This window comes from Mauremys mutica, chromosome 7 (assembly GCF_020497125.1).
Source record: "Mauremys mutica isolate MM-2020 ecotype Southern chromosome 7, ASM2049712v1, whole genome shotgun sequence".
Taxonomy (NCBI): Eukaryota; Metazoa; Chordata; order Testudines; family Geoemydidae; genus Mauremys; species Mauremys mutica.
The window spans coordinates 78,945,938-78,962,065 of NC_059078.1; the positions used below are offsets into that span (position 1 = coordinate 78,945,938).

Genomic DNA, 16,128 nt, shown 5'->3' on the forward strand with positions numbered 1-16,128 from the left:
CACTAGGAATGACACAAGCCAGCCAAGGCAGGATCTGTGGAGTTCCTTCACAATGCGAGACCTATACATACACTCACTAACAGATGCCTTGCATGGGCTGGCTATTTACAGGTAAGCTTTGTTCCATATTTATGCAAGTAAAGGGAAATCTTGTACAACCATAGTCAGCCTTACTTTACCAAAATTACACCCCAAGAATTAAGTCCTCACCAGCAGAGTCATCCCAAGGTTTATGTAATCTGAAGTATCATCAGGGTGGTCATAAATGAATGGACTGCTGCCAAAGATCGCACTTCCAGAATTAATTTCATGTCACAAACATATTAGGCAAAGTATAACTGCCAAGACAAGTCTCCATTTTGCATTTCTAACAGAAGAACAGTGAGAATACAAATATTGCTGTGACCAGTCAATCTGTCATGTCTCTATATAAAATGTACAACTCCACCATTTTGGGAGACTCTCGCAATGTTGAGTTACTCTACACAGATAGCAGAGACCTCTCCAAGTCCTAACTGGTTGTACACAATAGGAAAATATAAAAATGTATAACTTCCCACTGGACAAACTTTCTTAAGACAGGGAAGAGAGCCAAAAGTAATGTAAGTTTAAAGTATTTCTGTGCTCACTGAGAGAGCAGGAAATTTGCAGACCAGCAGAGGCAGAATTAAACTCTGTTCTCACAAAAGAAGGGGATGAAACCAAGTATTTCTCCTGACTCACAAGTGTGGTCCTCCCTTCTAGCCTGCCACAGCAGAGAGAAAAATGTGTGCAATGGGAAAACTGTGTGGGAACAAGAAATAAAATACAAGGAAAATATTGGTTATTTTGAGTATACAGGCTAGTCTTATCTTAGGCGGGGGTTCCGTTCCGCGGTTATCGCGTAAAGCGAAAACCGTGTATAGCCAAAATTATATCCCCAAGCCCTTTAAATCCCGCCCGCAGCTCCTGCAGCCGGGCTGGGGGGGCATTTAAACGGCTCCACTGGACTCCCCGCCGCCCTTTAAATGTTGGCCCCGGCCCCACTGCCAGAGCTGCGAGCGGGGTTTAAAGGGCTCCACCGGGCTCCCCGCCATGGTGAGGAGCCTGGAGAAGCCCTTTAAATCCCGCCCACAACTTTGGCAGCCGGGCTGGGGCTGGCATTTAAAGGGCCCGGAGCTCCACGTTGGCTGGAGCCTCAGGCCCTTTAGTTCGCCACGGGGGCTACCAGCCACCTCTGCAGCTGGGAGCCCCCTGGGTGCAGCTGGTGCCCCAGGACCTTTAAATCTTGAGGCCACACACACCCCACTCCGGCTGTATGCGTATAGTTGAAACTGCGCATGTTAAATGTGCATAAGTTGCGAGAGACCTGTATCCACTCATTTACAATTTTTTTTAAAGGCATGCAACAAAATAAGCAGGAATGCAGGCACTCCATATATCCACATGCAAGTTTCATACGGTTAGGCATTCCTTTTTGATAATTTTCCATGCATCTTAATGGCTAACTGTATTAACCTTAAATATTCAGTGCCCTGTACTTCACTTTTCCACACATTCTATTTCCTTTCATATATTCACATTTTCACCTTAAGCTTTTCATCACTATAATAGAACAGTATATTAAAATTAAAAGAAGATACTAAAGCTAACAAGTTTAGTTCAAGATGTTTAATTGAACATTGTCATATTAAAAAGTGGACTTGGCAACACATAATTGACACTGCCAAAATCAACTCACATTACACAAGATTCATGAGAAAGAAATCACTGTACTCTAGTGTCAGGCATATTTTCTGTTAATTAACTATAAGAAACTTGTCAGCATCAGCTCCCACTCAGAAGTGTCTTAGGCCTGGTCTACACTAGGACTTTAATTCGAATTTAGCAGCGTTAATTCGAACTAACCGCTCAACCGTCCACACCAGGAAGCCATTTAATTCGAACTAGAGGGCTCTTTAGTTCTAATTCGGTACTCCACCCCGACAGGTGGAGTAACGCTAAATTCGACATGGCTAGCTCGAATTAGGCTAGGTGTGGATGCAAATCGAACTTAGTAGCTCCGGGAGCTATCCCACAGTGCACCACTCTGTTGACGCTCTGGGCAGCAGTCCGAGCTTCGATGCTCTGAGCAGCCACACAGGAAACGACCCGGGAAAATTTGAATTCATTTTCCTGTCTGGGCACTTTGAATCTGACGTCCTGGCTGGCCATCGGGGCGAGCTCCGCAGCACCTGCAACGATGCAGAGCTCTCCAGCAGAGGAGTTCATGTTATCTGTGAATAGAAAGAGGGACCCAGCATAGACTGACTGGGAACTCTTCGATCTGATCGGTGTGTGGGGCAAGGAGTCTGTGCTTTCGGAGCTGCGCTCCAAAACACGGAATGCGAAGACCTACGAGAAGGTCTCCAAAGCCATGAGAGACAGAGGATACAGGCGGGATGCAACGCAGCGCCGCGTGAAAATCAAGGACCCCAGACAAGGCTACCAAAAAATCAAAGCGGCAAACGGACGCTACGGAGCCTGCCACCACTGCCCCACCAGTGACCGTGGACTCTGATGATGGGACAGTGTCGACGGACAGTTCCTCGACGATGTTCACGGACGGGGAAGATGAGGAAGTGTTTGTGGAGGACGAGGCAGGCGAGAGCGCTTACAACGCTGGTTTCCCCAACAGCCAGGATCTATTCATCACCGTCACGGAGATTCCCTACCAACCCTCCCCGGCCATGAACCCGGATCCTGAATCAGGGGAAGGAGCAGTCGGTAAGTGCTTTAACCATGTTAACTTTTATTCTTAATATAACAGGAATCTGAAGTGTGTGAGAAGGAGGTCTCTCTATATATCATTTGCATTCTTGGATGAGCTCCAAATGCTTCTAGGGTCAAACACAGTGTCTGCGGTGGGTCAGGGCATAGTTCGGCAATTTGCGCACACACCCCACCCACCACCAGAAGTGAAAACAATCCTCTGTTGACTCTTTTACATGTCACCCTATCTTTACTGAATGCTGCAGATAGACGCGATGGTGCAGCACTCAACACCAACATCCTTGCTCCCCCCACGCTATGGATGGCTGATGGTACAAAAAGATGGGTATCCGTCCTCATCATCAGCCTATTGGCACATGGGGCAGTGCAAAAGGGCTGGTAACCATGCCGACTAGCATCAGTAAGGTCGATCAAGGGCGCCTGTCCCTAATTTTTCATGGCAGATGGTGCAATATGGCTGGTAACCGTCCTCATCATTGCAACAGGGGGCTGAGCTCCATCAGCCCCCACCCTTCATTGTAAATAAAAGATTCAATTGCCCCTGGACTAGCAGAGGGATGATGGGCTCCTTCATCCAGTGTCCTTAATGTCCTGCCTGGACTATCATTGCAGCTGGAGGCTTCCTTCCACTCATTTCTCACAAACAAGTCACTGTGTCTTATTCCTGCATTCTTTATTACTTCATCACACAAGTGTTGGGACAATGGTATGGTAGCCCAGGAAGGCTGGGGTAAGAACGGAATGAACAGGTGGTGTTGTTGCAGGAGCACCCCCTGTGAATAGCATACAGCTCATAATTTATGCAGGATCGGACACAGAGCAGCTGTGCTCTCTGGTTCTATGATACAGTGGTTCTCTAGTACACTTGCCCATAATCTAGGCAGGACTGATTCTATTTTTAGATACCAAAAAGGAGGGATTGACTCAGGGAGTCATTCCCAATTTTGGCTTTTGCGCCCCTGGCTGCTCGGCCAGGGGCACTTATGACAGCACCAAATGGGGCAGTGCAAAAGGACAGGTAACCATGCCCATCTTATTACCATCTTATTACCAATTTATGGTATGGTAGATGGTACAATATGGCTGGTAACCATCTCTGCTGTCATGCAAAAGCAAAAGCATGCTGCTGTGTAGCGCTGCTGGCCCGCCTCTGCCAGCGGCATCTAGTACACATACGGTGACATACACAAAAGGCAAAACAGTGTCCATGGTTGCCACGCTATGGCGTATGCCAGGGCAATTCTGGGAAAACGGGCTTGAAATGATTGTCTGCCGTTGCTTTCCCGGAGGAAGGAATGACTGGCGACATTTACCCAGAATCCACCGCGAAAATGATTTCTGCCCCAGCAGGCACAGGGGTCTCAACCCAGAATTCACAGAGACAGCCTAGACTCAGTTAATTGTTCGCAAAAATGTATCTTTGCAAGGAATTCACTCCCTGTTTCCCATCTCACAGCTTCCACTGTCTCCAGACCTGCCACAGCATCCCCCTCGCAGAGGCTGGCAAAGATTAGGCGGCGAAATAAAAAGACAAGGGACAAGATGTTCGAGGAACGTATGGGCTGCTACCTAGCAGAGGCGGACCAGCAGAGCCAGTGGAGGGAGACCGTCTCTCTGTGCCAGCGCTCACACAGCGAACGGGAGGAGAGGTGGCGTGAGGAAGACAAGCAGGCGACTGAAACGCTGCTTGGACTAGTGAGGGAGCAAACGGACACGCTCAGGCGCCTGGTGGATGTTCTGCAGGACCGCAGGAGGACAGAGACACCCTGCAGTGTATCTGCAACCGCACTCCCCTGCCACAAAGTCCCATACCCCCCTCACCGAAAATAATCAGGAGGAGGGGCGGCCGGGGACGTGAATACTGTCACTGCACCACAGCACAGTGCTCAAGTACCCAAAAGCTCTCATACCCTACATTTGCCAAAGTCCTTCACTTCCAGACTCACAGTAGTCCCAATCCCAGTCCCATCCCCTAACTGTCTACTTAATTAATAAAAATGCTTTGCTGTTAATTACTGTTTCCGTTATGTTTTTTCAAAGAAGACTGTGTTTGAATGGGGGGCGTGGGGAAGGGGGTGGTTAATTGCATAGGACAGTCACCTTTCCCAGGGTACAGACACGGGGGCAGGATCAGCAGCGGGTCACACACACGGTGCAGTCAGTAGGCACCCTGGTCGTTATGGGAGGTGGTTTCCAGGATCTGTGTGGGCGGGGGAGATGTGACTTTGCAGCGGGGGAGGGCGGTTACAGATCTTATACAGCGGTCCTTGTCCTGGACCGCTGAGTCACGCAGCTGAGGAATCTGTATCCGTCCTCCTCCACCACAAGGTCACATATCCGCCCGCACACAGAATTCCATAAAGAGGGATGGCAGGCTCCGTTGAAAGAAGCATTCCGGCACTGCGGACCGCTCTAGGAGCAGGAGCCTGTCATTCCTTGAGTTTAGAGGCGGTCTTTACATCACCGCACACCCTACCCAGCACAGTCTGCGTCCCAGTTTCAACCCTTTCACGAAAAGTCATGAATAAAGAAACCTTTGTTAAGTAATAATGGGACATGTATTTTATTTTTACACGTGTGCTGGAAGTGGGGGTAACGGGGTGAACGGGGTATGTAACCGAAGAGGAAAGTCAACAGTAACTGGGTAAAGAAACAGGGGCAGGTTCAGCTTCTCTGTAAAGAAACTGAACAGTCACAGGTCACGCTGCTCGCTGGTATTTGAAGAGTTCCTTGTCGCTGTCCCAGGCGCCTGTATAGGGCTTCATGAGCAAGTGCATTAGCGAGCAGGCTGGGTCCCCGAGGATGACTATAGGCATCTGCACATCCACAACAGTTATTTCTTGGTCCGGGAAGAAACTACCTTCCTGCAGGCGTCTGAGCAGCCCACAGTTCCTGAAAACACACGCATCATGAACCTTGCCCGGCCACCCGACGTTGATGTTTGTAAAACGTCCCCTATGGTCCCCCAGTGCTTGCAGCACCATTGAAAAGTAGCCCAATTTCTCATCAGCTGACTGTGGAAGACGTGGACGATAAAGTGCGAGGAGGAGAAAACGGCGATGATCGCAGCGGGCTCCATGCTTGCAGTGCTGTGGCGTCCGCGCTGTCACTGACCAGAAAAGTGCACGAACAGATTGCCCGCAGGCGCTTTCAAGGAGGGAGGGAGGGAGGTTGTGATTGACGGTTCAATGATGACACTTACCCAAAACCACCCTCGACACATTTCTCCCCCCAGCAGGCATTGGGGGCTCTACCCAGCATTCCAATGGGCAGCGGGGAGTGCGGGAACTGTGGGATAGCTTCCCACAGTGCACCGCTTCCAAAGTCGACGCTGGCCCCGTGAATGTGGACTCAGAAATTCGAATTAGTGTATTTAGTATGGATACACAAATTCGACTTCATAAGGTCGAATCCACAAATTCGAACTAAGTTGATTCGAAATAGTCTTGTAGTGTAGACAAGGCCTTACAAAAGAAGTGTCTTACAAAATGATATAAACAAAAAATTCAGACTGCCTTCGTGGTGGTAAATTAAAAGAAAAAGGTTGAAGAGGATTCAGGATATTCCACCATTGCAGAAAAGGCATAGCCCAATAAAAATATCAGCAAGTCTGAGTACAGTAACTTAGATAGCTCCAGACAACACTAAACTTCAGATTATTACAAAGAATTTGTCCTGCTTTGGCTACTGAATTTAAAAAAAAAAAATTAATAGCTCAGCAGTGATATGCATATTGATTCACCAGATATTTGGAATACCAATGACACTGAAAGTACCCAGAGGTTTGTAATTTGTATCCAGTATCCGGACTTATTTTCCAAATTAAATTTGAGCAACATATGTCCAATATTTAAATATGTCCAATATTTAAATGTAAGAATATAGTTACTAAGAGACAAATATTGACATACAATAAAATAAAGGTTAACTATTAGCCAGTAAGTATCCTATGAAGACAAATACAGTAGAACTTCAGAGTTATGAACACACTAGTCAACCACTCCCCTCATTTGGAACCAGAAGTACACAATCAGGCAGCATTAGAGACCCAAAACCAAAAAAACCACAAAACAATACAGTACTGTGTTAAATTACTAAAAAAAAAAAAATAAAGGGAGAGCAGCATTTTTCTTCTGCATACTAAAGTTTCAAAGCTGTATTAAGTCAATGTTCAATTGTAAACTTTTGAAAGAACAACCATCACATTTTGTTCTGAGTTACAAACATTTTAGAGTTATGACCAACCTGCATTCCCAAGGTATTTGCAACTCTGAGGTTCCCTTGTATGCGTTTGACAGACTGTACCACATCACACAGTCATACCAGATTACATGATGCTGTGATAACACAGACTATAAAAATGAATCAGGTGCCAATATTACCTTCGGGGCAAAGATCTGATAATTAATAGAAAATTACCATATACTTAGTCTTACTGTAGGATTCCTCTCCTGCTTGTTACACTGGTTTTAACAAAAAATTCTTTTAAATGCTCAGCATATTTAATCTCTCAGATTAAGTAACAAGGTAAAAATTCCTTAACAGGAGGAATTCAAAACAAAAATAGTATTCACAAGATTTCAAATACACATGCATATAGCTCTGTTTGTGTACATATTATATTTGAACCATATTTACAACTAGATTATTCCCTAAATCTATATCGATTTTTGTCCTCTGATTCAGGATATTTTTTTTTTGCATCTACTCCAATCTCAACTACGCAAAATTGCAATAGAAAAACAAAAGACATGTTTCATGTTCAACCTACTTTGGAATCTAGCAATAGTATATAAATTGAAAAAGGTTATTATTAAACATAGTTCAAAACATAGATTTCTATACTTGTAAATTCAACCTTTTTCACGTCCAACACGTGTCCCGGAAAAGGAGGAAAGTTGAAGTAAACTATTTGAATAGGAACTACTCTCCCAAATTTGACTTCTAGATCTGGCAAGCAATAAAAAGGATCAACTGAGGTTGAAGGGATTTACATCTCCCCATGAAGCAAATATTATGAGACGTGGCTAAAACTGATTTGATGTGGCCCTCTAGAACTGCAACAGCCACAACGTTATAAGTCTGTGTGTACTGTCTAATCTATTTAGATGATCTCTGTGCAGGGATATTACCTTCCATATGTCAAACAATTAAGACTTCTTAACATATTGACAGTCTAGAGGTTGAGAGTACTTCCCTAGCCAAGACTATATAACCTCACTTCTCCATGCAATTATCAGTTTAGAGAAGAACACAAGTTAATTTATAGCCCGGCTGAGGAAGAAGAATCTTAGTTAAAAATGTGTGTCAGCAAGTAATCACTATCCTTATGAAACAGAGATATTATGGAATAGTAGCACTCTGGCAATACAATATAAAATTCTTAGCAAGGGTAACCAAAAAGGATTAGAGTTGTTGTTACTGATTATAAGGAAACATAGCACAGCCAGGCATCTATTATCTGGGTAAAGACACGAGAAGCTCAAAGACACAAGATCCTGAACAGAAAACCAGGCGAAAAACAAAGAAAAGCAATTTAAAATAATTTATGTACATAAAGGGATGATTTCAATACCAATCATTGTAAAAAATATTAGTAACACAGATCTCTATACAAGGAGTAACTTTCATTGTTGGAAGAGGCCAGCATATAGAAAAAGCAGCTTTTAAGATGATAAAATAGACCCATCGGGATTTGCTGTTTACACCCAGGTAAGCATTGGTGGGACAATTTAGTCTTTACTCGGCAAAATTCCTGTTACTCCAATAGGATTTTTGCCAATATATAATGGAGTACAGCAGTATATTTACTAGGTTTACAGATGCAGATCTCAGAAGACTATTCAGAGAATAGTTTTTTATGACTGATGAATTCCAGTTTATATTACTAAATACTGAACCTTCAAAAAACACACAAACTTGCTCGTTCTTAAAACTTAATGAATAACAAGGTAAAGTAATACTGGCTAGTAAATTTAAAGTCTGGAGAAATGGCATTCAACACTTCCATTTCTGAATCCTATAATACATCTAAATTTTAACGTGCATACCGAACTTCAGCCCAGTTGTGGTTCAGTAAATACCATAAACATACAAAAACTATTCAACTGACTTGCAGCCAAAGTCACAACATTTTGTCCTTACATAAAGCAGCTTCCTGAAATCTTTAAATCCAGCGTATCATAGCACTGCATGCAACAAAGAAAATATTCACCAACCACCAAAAGTTTTGGAAGCATACATTTCAAACTAAATGACAGTCACAAGACATTGTCACCTAACACTTTGGTCAACCTTATGTTGGTTAGGTGGTTTGAGGGGAGCAGCCAGAGATAATGGCGCAGGTAATATCAGTCCCTTTGAATGGAGGGAATATATCTAACATTAATTTGCAATTTACGAGTGACTTCAAACCTCCAGCAGCTGTTCAAGTTCATATTACACCAGTAGCCCATTCTGCTTTTAACTACCTGTGTCTGACTAGGAAATTGCAACTTTTCCTTTCAGATGTAATCCATGTCACCATTATCCATGATCTTGTTACCTCAAGATTAGACTATTGCAATGTGCTCTCCACGGGGCTATCTGAAATCATTCTGAGGCTGAAGCTGAGCCAGAATGCAGCAGCTCACTTAGTAAGTGGTGCATCTTGCTGGGAGCATATGAAACCAGTGCTCTAGGATCTGCACTGGCTACCTGCTGTTCTATAGGTGGAGTTTACAGGGTTAGACAGGTTGGTTATGCCTATAAAGCCCCAAACAGCCTGAGACAAGCTGACCCAAGGGATCACCTGTCTCCATGCTGTACTGCTACAGTTGATTCAGCAGAGATACTCAAGCTGGATTCTCCTCATTATAAAAGAGAGGAGACAGAAGACCTCTTGAGGTTCCTTCTAGCCCTACATTTCTATGATTCTCTGTGTGGGCTCAGACTCTGGAACCTGTTTCCCTACCTAGGTCTGATATAGTCAATCTGGTGACCTTCCAGGCATGTTGCAAACAACATCTGATAGATTTTTGGAGAAGGCTCAAAGTATGCTTCCCAGAAGCATGAGAGATAGAAAGGAGTTTCAGTAGGCGGGATGGCTGAGTTCCCACTGAAATGATTATTGAATGCTGCTGGGGTATTAATGTGTTATTAATGATGTTTTGGAGCATCTAGATTATTGGATAGACATCTTTTTTATTATAACAAAGGCTATACTGGGTAGTGGAAAAGGTGCCAGAGCTTTACTTAAAGCAATATTCAAGCCTGAACTCCTACTATGGGTATAGTTTCTGTATTGTTTCTCAAAGCAATATTTAAACACAAAAGCATACACACTATTGGAACACATTTCACATAATGGTATAACATTCCCTACAGTAACTCAACTAGAACTTCTATCATCCAGTTTAGCTCAAAGCCACTGAAGTTTAAAATCAGGCCACATAAAATAGGATAGCTCTCCAAACCATGGAAGTTCCATTCTCCCCACCAAACCTTAACTATTTCATTTAATTTGTTTAAATACAGATATATTTCAAAATAAAAAAAGTAAGGATAGGATAAGAATAGAATGTTTCCAACAGGTCAAATAACCAACCACTGAGTATAAAGTTGTATAGAAAATATGGCAGAAGCTCATAAAAAGTAGGCCAATATTTTCAAAGACAGGAGCCCAAAGTTAAGCTTCTAAACCAGGGGTCAGCAACCTCTGGCACGCAGTTTGCTAGGTTAAGTACCCAAGCGGGCCGGGCCAGTTTGTTTACCTGCCGCATCGGCAGGGTCAGCTGATCGCGGCTCCCACTGGCTGTGGTTCGCCGTCCCAGGCCAATGGGGGCGGCAGGAAGCCACGGCCAGGACATCCCTCGCCCGCGTTGCTTTCCGTCGCAACTTTCTATACAACTTTATATTCAGTGGTACTTACCCTGGCGAGCCGCGTGCCAGAGGTTGCCGACCCCTGTTCTAAACCCATATTTAGACATCTATGTGGCCAGAATTTCTGGATGGTTGAGCACCCAACAGCTCCCACTGATCTCACTCATCTAATGTGTGTGTCTAAATATAGCTTTAGGAGCCTAACTTTAGGCTATCATTGAAAACACTGGGCAGTTTTCTCTTCATAAAATATTATTGTGGGAACTCACTTGCATGTTCATGTCTAAGACCTGTACCCCAGAGTTCGGAGTGGGGAGGGATCCTTGACATGGTGGCAGCGCAGTGTAACCATTTTGAACCAGAAGCACAGACCTCAGGATTTTAAAAATATTTTTTCTTTTGGCTGATTGAAAACCAGGGTGGGGGTTTTTTTTGTTTTTTTATTATTATTATTAAAGGACACTTTAAGAGCAGCTGGAGTTTTTTTTTTCTTTGCCTGGATCCAGAGGAGTTAAGTTACAGCAAGGGAATTCACAAGCTAAAGCAAAAGATATGGCAATCTATCACATTTCCTTGCTTTACTTACAATTTCTGTAATCTTAGATGCTTATTTCAGGTAGGGTTTTAGGAGAGATTTTTTCCTGCCTGCTCCCTCTCTCTGTCCAAGAGAGCACAAACAAAAACTCTGCCCCGTGTGCCCCCCACTCCGCCCCACCCCAGATTTGAAAGCATCTTCTTTCCTTATTGGTCCTTTTGGTCAGGTGTCAACCAGGTTATTTGAGCTTCTTAACCCATTACAGGTAAAGGAGGGATTTTATGCTACCCTTAGCTGTATGTTTATGACAGGGTGGAAAAAAAATTGTAGGCTGGCTGGCTGAATTCTCTTTTTGGAAATGATTATTTTAATGCTGCTGGGGTTTTATTGTAGTATTAATTAATTATGTGCTAAGTTGCCCAGAGTGCTTTGTATAGGCATCTTTTTATTATTTAAATCGAAATAAAATAAAGTACGCATTTTAGCCTCCGAACTACAGAAAGCACCACTAGTTATTTGATCTCCTTACCATCCCTTTTGGCAAGGAGTCACCCAATGTAAACCTAACATGGATAGCTTTCTTTTGTTAAAAAGACAGACAGCCCTGTTGATTACACTTCAGCATATTGACAGTATCACAGTAGAATATGCAATAAATTTATCCACTGAATAAAATTAAGGTTATTTCCAGAGATATGAACTCTAGACATCTTATGCAAACAAGTTTTATTATTTAGACAGCATGATTTTCGCAAGATGCTTCTGGTTCTACAGAAGCTCTGTCACCTCTTCACTGTCAGTGACAAATTCCAAGTATCTTAATCATTTTAAAAGGAGATACTTTCAAATCTGACTACTAGGCCCCATTCTTGAAAACACTTACACACATGTGTAGTTCCATTACACTTGGACTCGGGGGGAGGGACAGCTCAGAGGTTTGAGCATTGGCCTGCTAAACCCAGGGTCATGAGTTCAATCCTTGAGGGGGCCATTTAGGAACCTGGGGTTAAAAAAAAGTCTGGGGATTTGTCCTGCTTTGAGCAGGGAGTTGGAATAGATGATCTCCTGAGGTCCCGTCCAACCCTGAGATTCTATGAGCATAAAGTTACTAAAGTGTGATTTGGCCAGATTGAGGGGAGATTCTGGGGGAGAAAAGATGGTAACTACAGTACTAACTCCTTAGATAAATATTTAGAGTTTCTTTTAAAAAAAATCAAGATTTAATAAAGACTAAAAATAGAAATTTTCCAAAGTAAAAATATTCCCATTATTTGTTCAAAGTAGTTTTTCACTTGTATTTACAAAACAATACCCTATAATGATTGCAGACAGAACACTGGGAACCTAATAATGAAACTATGAACAAAATGAAATTGACTAACCAATTTTCATTATCTACCCTGACAGACCAAAGGATGAAAAAGAGCATAATGTTGTTCTTAAGTTCCTTACATTAATAATAACCAAACAGATCCATATTTAGGTGCCTAACTTTAGGTACTCACTTTTGCAATATTTAGCCCATGTTTAAAATATATCAATTCTACCTTCACAGAATCCATTACACTATGTATGCTGTTTGTTTAGATTTTGAATTTCTCTCTATTTCAAGGGAGTTTATTAGTTTCACTATTGCTTATAAAAGTTACTTGTTTGGGAACCAAACACTATCATAACCCTGAACTTTGGAGTGTCAAGTACTAGAGAAGAATGTTTTTTAAAACGGTTTCTATTGGAATTTACAAACATTTCCATGGTTCGTATTGGGTTTTGGTTCTATAAAAATGGACCAGAATAAAAGCATACATTTTGCACCAGTATTATTATTAGTAGTAGCAGCAGCATTTTTACCACTGTATTTAAAAAAAATAAATACACCTCTACCTCGATATAACGCTGTCCTTGGGAGCCAAAAAAATCTTACCGCGTTATAGGTGAAACCGTGTTATATTGAACTTGCTTTTATCCACCAGAGTGCGCAGCCCCCACCCCCCGCCCCACCCAGAGTACTGCTTTATCGCATTATATTGGGTGGCGTTATATCAAGGTAGCAGTGTAATAAAATAAAAAAAAAAAAAAAGCATCTGGCCTCCAGGTTCACCACATATTTTCATGTTGTGTGTAAGAGCTTAAGCATCAATCCAACAAGCTGACCCATGCAAGTGGACCTCTATGACCTCATGGAGATCCACTGGCTTCAAGAGGAGTCTTTCCACAAAAATACGCTTGAGGCCAATTTAAAACAATGAACCATACATCAAATGCACTCTCTTCAACCCCTGACAAACTGAAGCTGGTGAATTAACAACCGAGTTCAGCTTTTGTTTTCAAAAAAACAAACAAAAAAACCTTTACAAAACTAATTGCAACTTCAAAGACTAAGTTTCACACCCTTTTCTATGACGAGCAGCCTTCTAATATTCTAATTGCCACTGACTTTTTTTTTTTATTTATTTATTTTTTTACATACAATACACACCCATTGTAGACAATGAGTAAAATGTTTTTAGTTCTCTCATTATAGGAAGAGATAAGAAAATGTTGTTTGTTAAGTGTTAAATATAAATTTTACATAGTGATGTAGGCAAGCGGCTATCTCAAGTACTGGTCCACGTATCTGTCATGATGTTTTAGTCTCCCCCTCCTTACCTAATGTCTGTGCTGGACACTAGTATGCTGCTATAGCATTGTTCCCATTCAGTTTTGCAATCTTTGGCCTGGTATACACTACAGAGTTAGGTCAACATAAGGCAATTTACAGTTGAATGGTGCTCCCACCGATGTACACTACATCAGCCTCAAAATTCCACCTGTGCAAAAGAGATAGCACTTAGGTCAATGTAGTTAGGGTGACACAGTGTCTGTGTAGACACTGCATTACTCACATCACCTGCTGGCAGCCCAGAGGCCCCCTCCCCCGCCCAGCCAGGACTGGCAGTCCAGAGCCCTGTCACCAACTCCTGATGAGGAATTGGGGGTCAGAAAGAGAACCCAAGCCCAGCCACTGCCCAAACTGGGCTTTCTTCCCTTTCCTCCTCCCCCTCCCCCACCCAATCCCTCACTGGGAGGCATCTGGGCTCTCCTTCTCCCCATGAGGCTGCAGCAGAGCTCCAGGCTATCAGGCCAGCAGCAGGGCTCCTGTTATGAGCTCAACACAGGGCTCAATTTCACAGCAGTGAAACTGACATTCAAGAATCAGAGAGGAAATGTGAAATAATAGCAGCTGTGAAACTGACAGGAATGTCAATTTCACTGCTGGTAGGTTCCCTGCTATGAAATTGAGCCCCTGCCTGGCTCACAGCTGGGGCCGTTAGTGCCCCACACTCCAGTTGTCAGTGCCCCACAATGCCCCACTTCAGTCAGTGAAAGCACTCCTGGTGAGGACACACCCCACCAGAAGAAGGAGGGTAATAAAGACACAACTGCTGACTTTACTGCAGAAGCTGAAGGTCAACCTAATTTTGTAATGTAGACAAGCCCTCAGTTTGAAGACAGAGCTTGAGCTGCTCTAAATCAAGGTTAGGGTTTGATGTTGCCTAAGTTCATTGGCACATTAAAGTACATTTGACTGAATATGAAGTTACAGGAGGCAATGGGTGATACAGGCAAAGTCTTACCCTGGTTAATGGAACGTGAACTTATTTCCAAAAACCATTTTCCTGCTATTGTTACAAACAACCCCTAGAGTAAAACTGAAAGACAGAGAAAAAGATTATCTATTTTTTCAGGTTGTTTACTTCAGGCATGTGCATTTCCTATGTTAGACCCCAACCCTACAAAGACTCACACTTTGCACAGATTCTTTTCCTTCAGCAGGGCCTTAACTAGCAGTTTCCCCTGCTGTTTCTGTGGGTGTTACTCAGCAACAGAAAAAAAGTCATGTTTAAAATAGAGAAGAGGTGATTGCAGCAGTGTACCACCCAAGACTACTTTTAACTCATCATCCTGCTACATTTGCCCCCGAAGGATGCCCCACACAGGCATGGTGACCCTGGTGTAGTGCCCTACAGCCCACGACGGCCACACCTGTAGCACAGCAGTGAACCCTGCAAAGCCATCAGCTGCTGCAAGTGACATTCAGACAAGTCGAAAGGTTAAGGCTGCGCCCTGTTATTAACGTATCATGCAGGGAAAGCCTCCCCGGGCGGCTCATGTTTTTCATGACACATCCCCCTGGCCTAGGAGCCTGGTGATGCTGCAGCATCCTCTGCACAGCCAGCAAATCACAGCCAAGCCCCAACCCACCCAGGCACCACGAGATGGGGCAGCTGCATCTACAGCAAGACGCCCGGCCAAGGGGTGGGGAAGAGACCTCCAGCCGCGCAGCCCCGGGGAGGGGTCTAGCCCCGCAGCCCGGAGGAAGGGGTTAGCCCCCCGGTACTCCCGGCCTAGGGGAGAGGGGTCATGCTGCAGTGGCCCCCGCACTCACCGCAGGGGTGGGGAGTCTCTCCGGCCTCCTCCTGCGGGGCCCGGGCTCTGCGTCCCGCCGACTCGGATGAATGCCGGCAGCCGGCGGCCCCTGGCAGCTAAGGGGTGGGATGGGCAGGGCTCCGCGCGCACCCGGCCAGCGTCCTGTGCTGGCCCCTCCCCCGCCCCGGAGCACACGCCCCGGAAATCAGGCCAGGCTCCGACGCCGGTGCTGACAGCTGACAATGAGGTAAGCGCCTGCTACAGCGCACGCGCAGCCGCTGCCGGAAACAGCATGCGCGCGCTCGTCCTACTCCGTCCTCTCCCTCGCCGCGCCGGCGCGCGCCGTTCTCTCCTTAGTTCCATTTCTCTCAACGGCTTTTCCCGCCCGCCCTGACGCAAAGCTGCGCTGGGAGAAGGAGCGCGGCGAGGCCGAGCCTCGCCGTAGGGGCTGGGGGCGGGCGCTGATGCTGTCTGCGTTTGACACACCCGACCGCAGCGGGCGGATGGCTGCGGGGGCCACGCCCTGCCCCTAGCGGGGAGTTGGATAGCCGGGGTGGCACACGCGTGCTCGC

At 44.6% G+C, this 16,128-nt stretch overlaps 1 protein-coding gene across 9 annotated transcripts in view; it reads right to left on the reverse strand.

Moving 5' to 3' along the window:
- The window catches only part of CCSER2 (coiled-coil serine rich protein 2), a 139,820-nt gene extending 123,946 nt beyond the window's left edge, over positions 1 to 15,874 (reverse strand). For 6 of the 9 annotated variants that reach the window (XM_045024046.1, XM_045024049.1, XM_045024043.1 and 3 more), the window contains exon 1: positions 15,576 to 15,874. The gene's annotated coding sequence lies outside the window, so the exon portion shown is untranslated. Of the gene's footprint in view, positions 1 to 13,795; positions 13,934 to 15,575 lie in introns of those variants that run through there. The other 3 variants (XM_045024047.1, XM_045024048.1, XM_045024045.1) reach the window with 3 other exon arrangements.
- Positions 15,875 to 16,128: the final 254 nt, after the last annotated feature.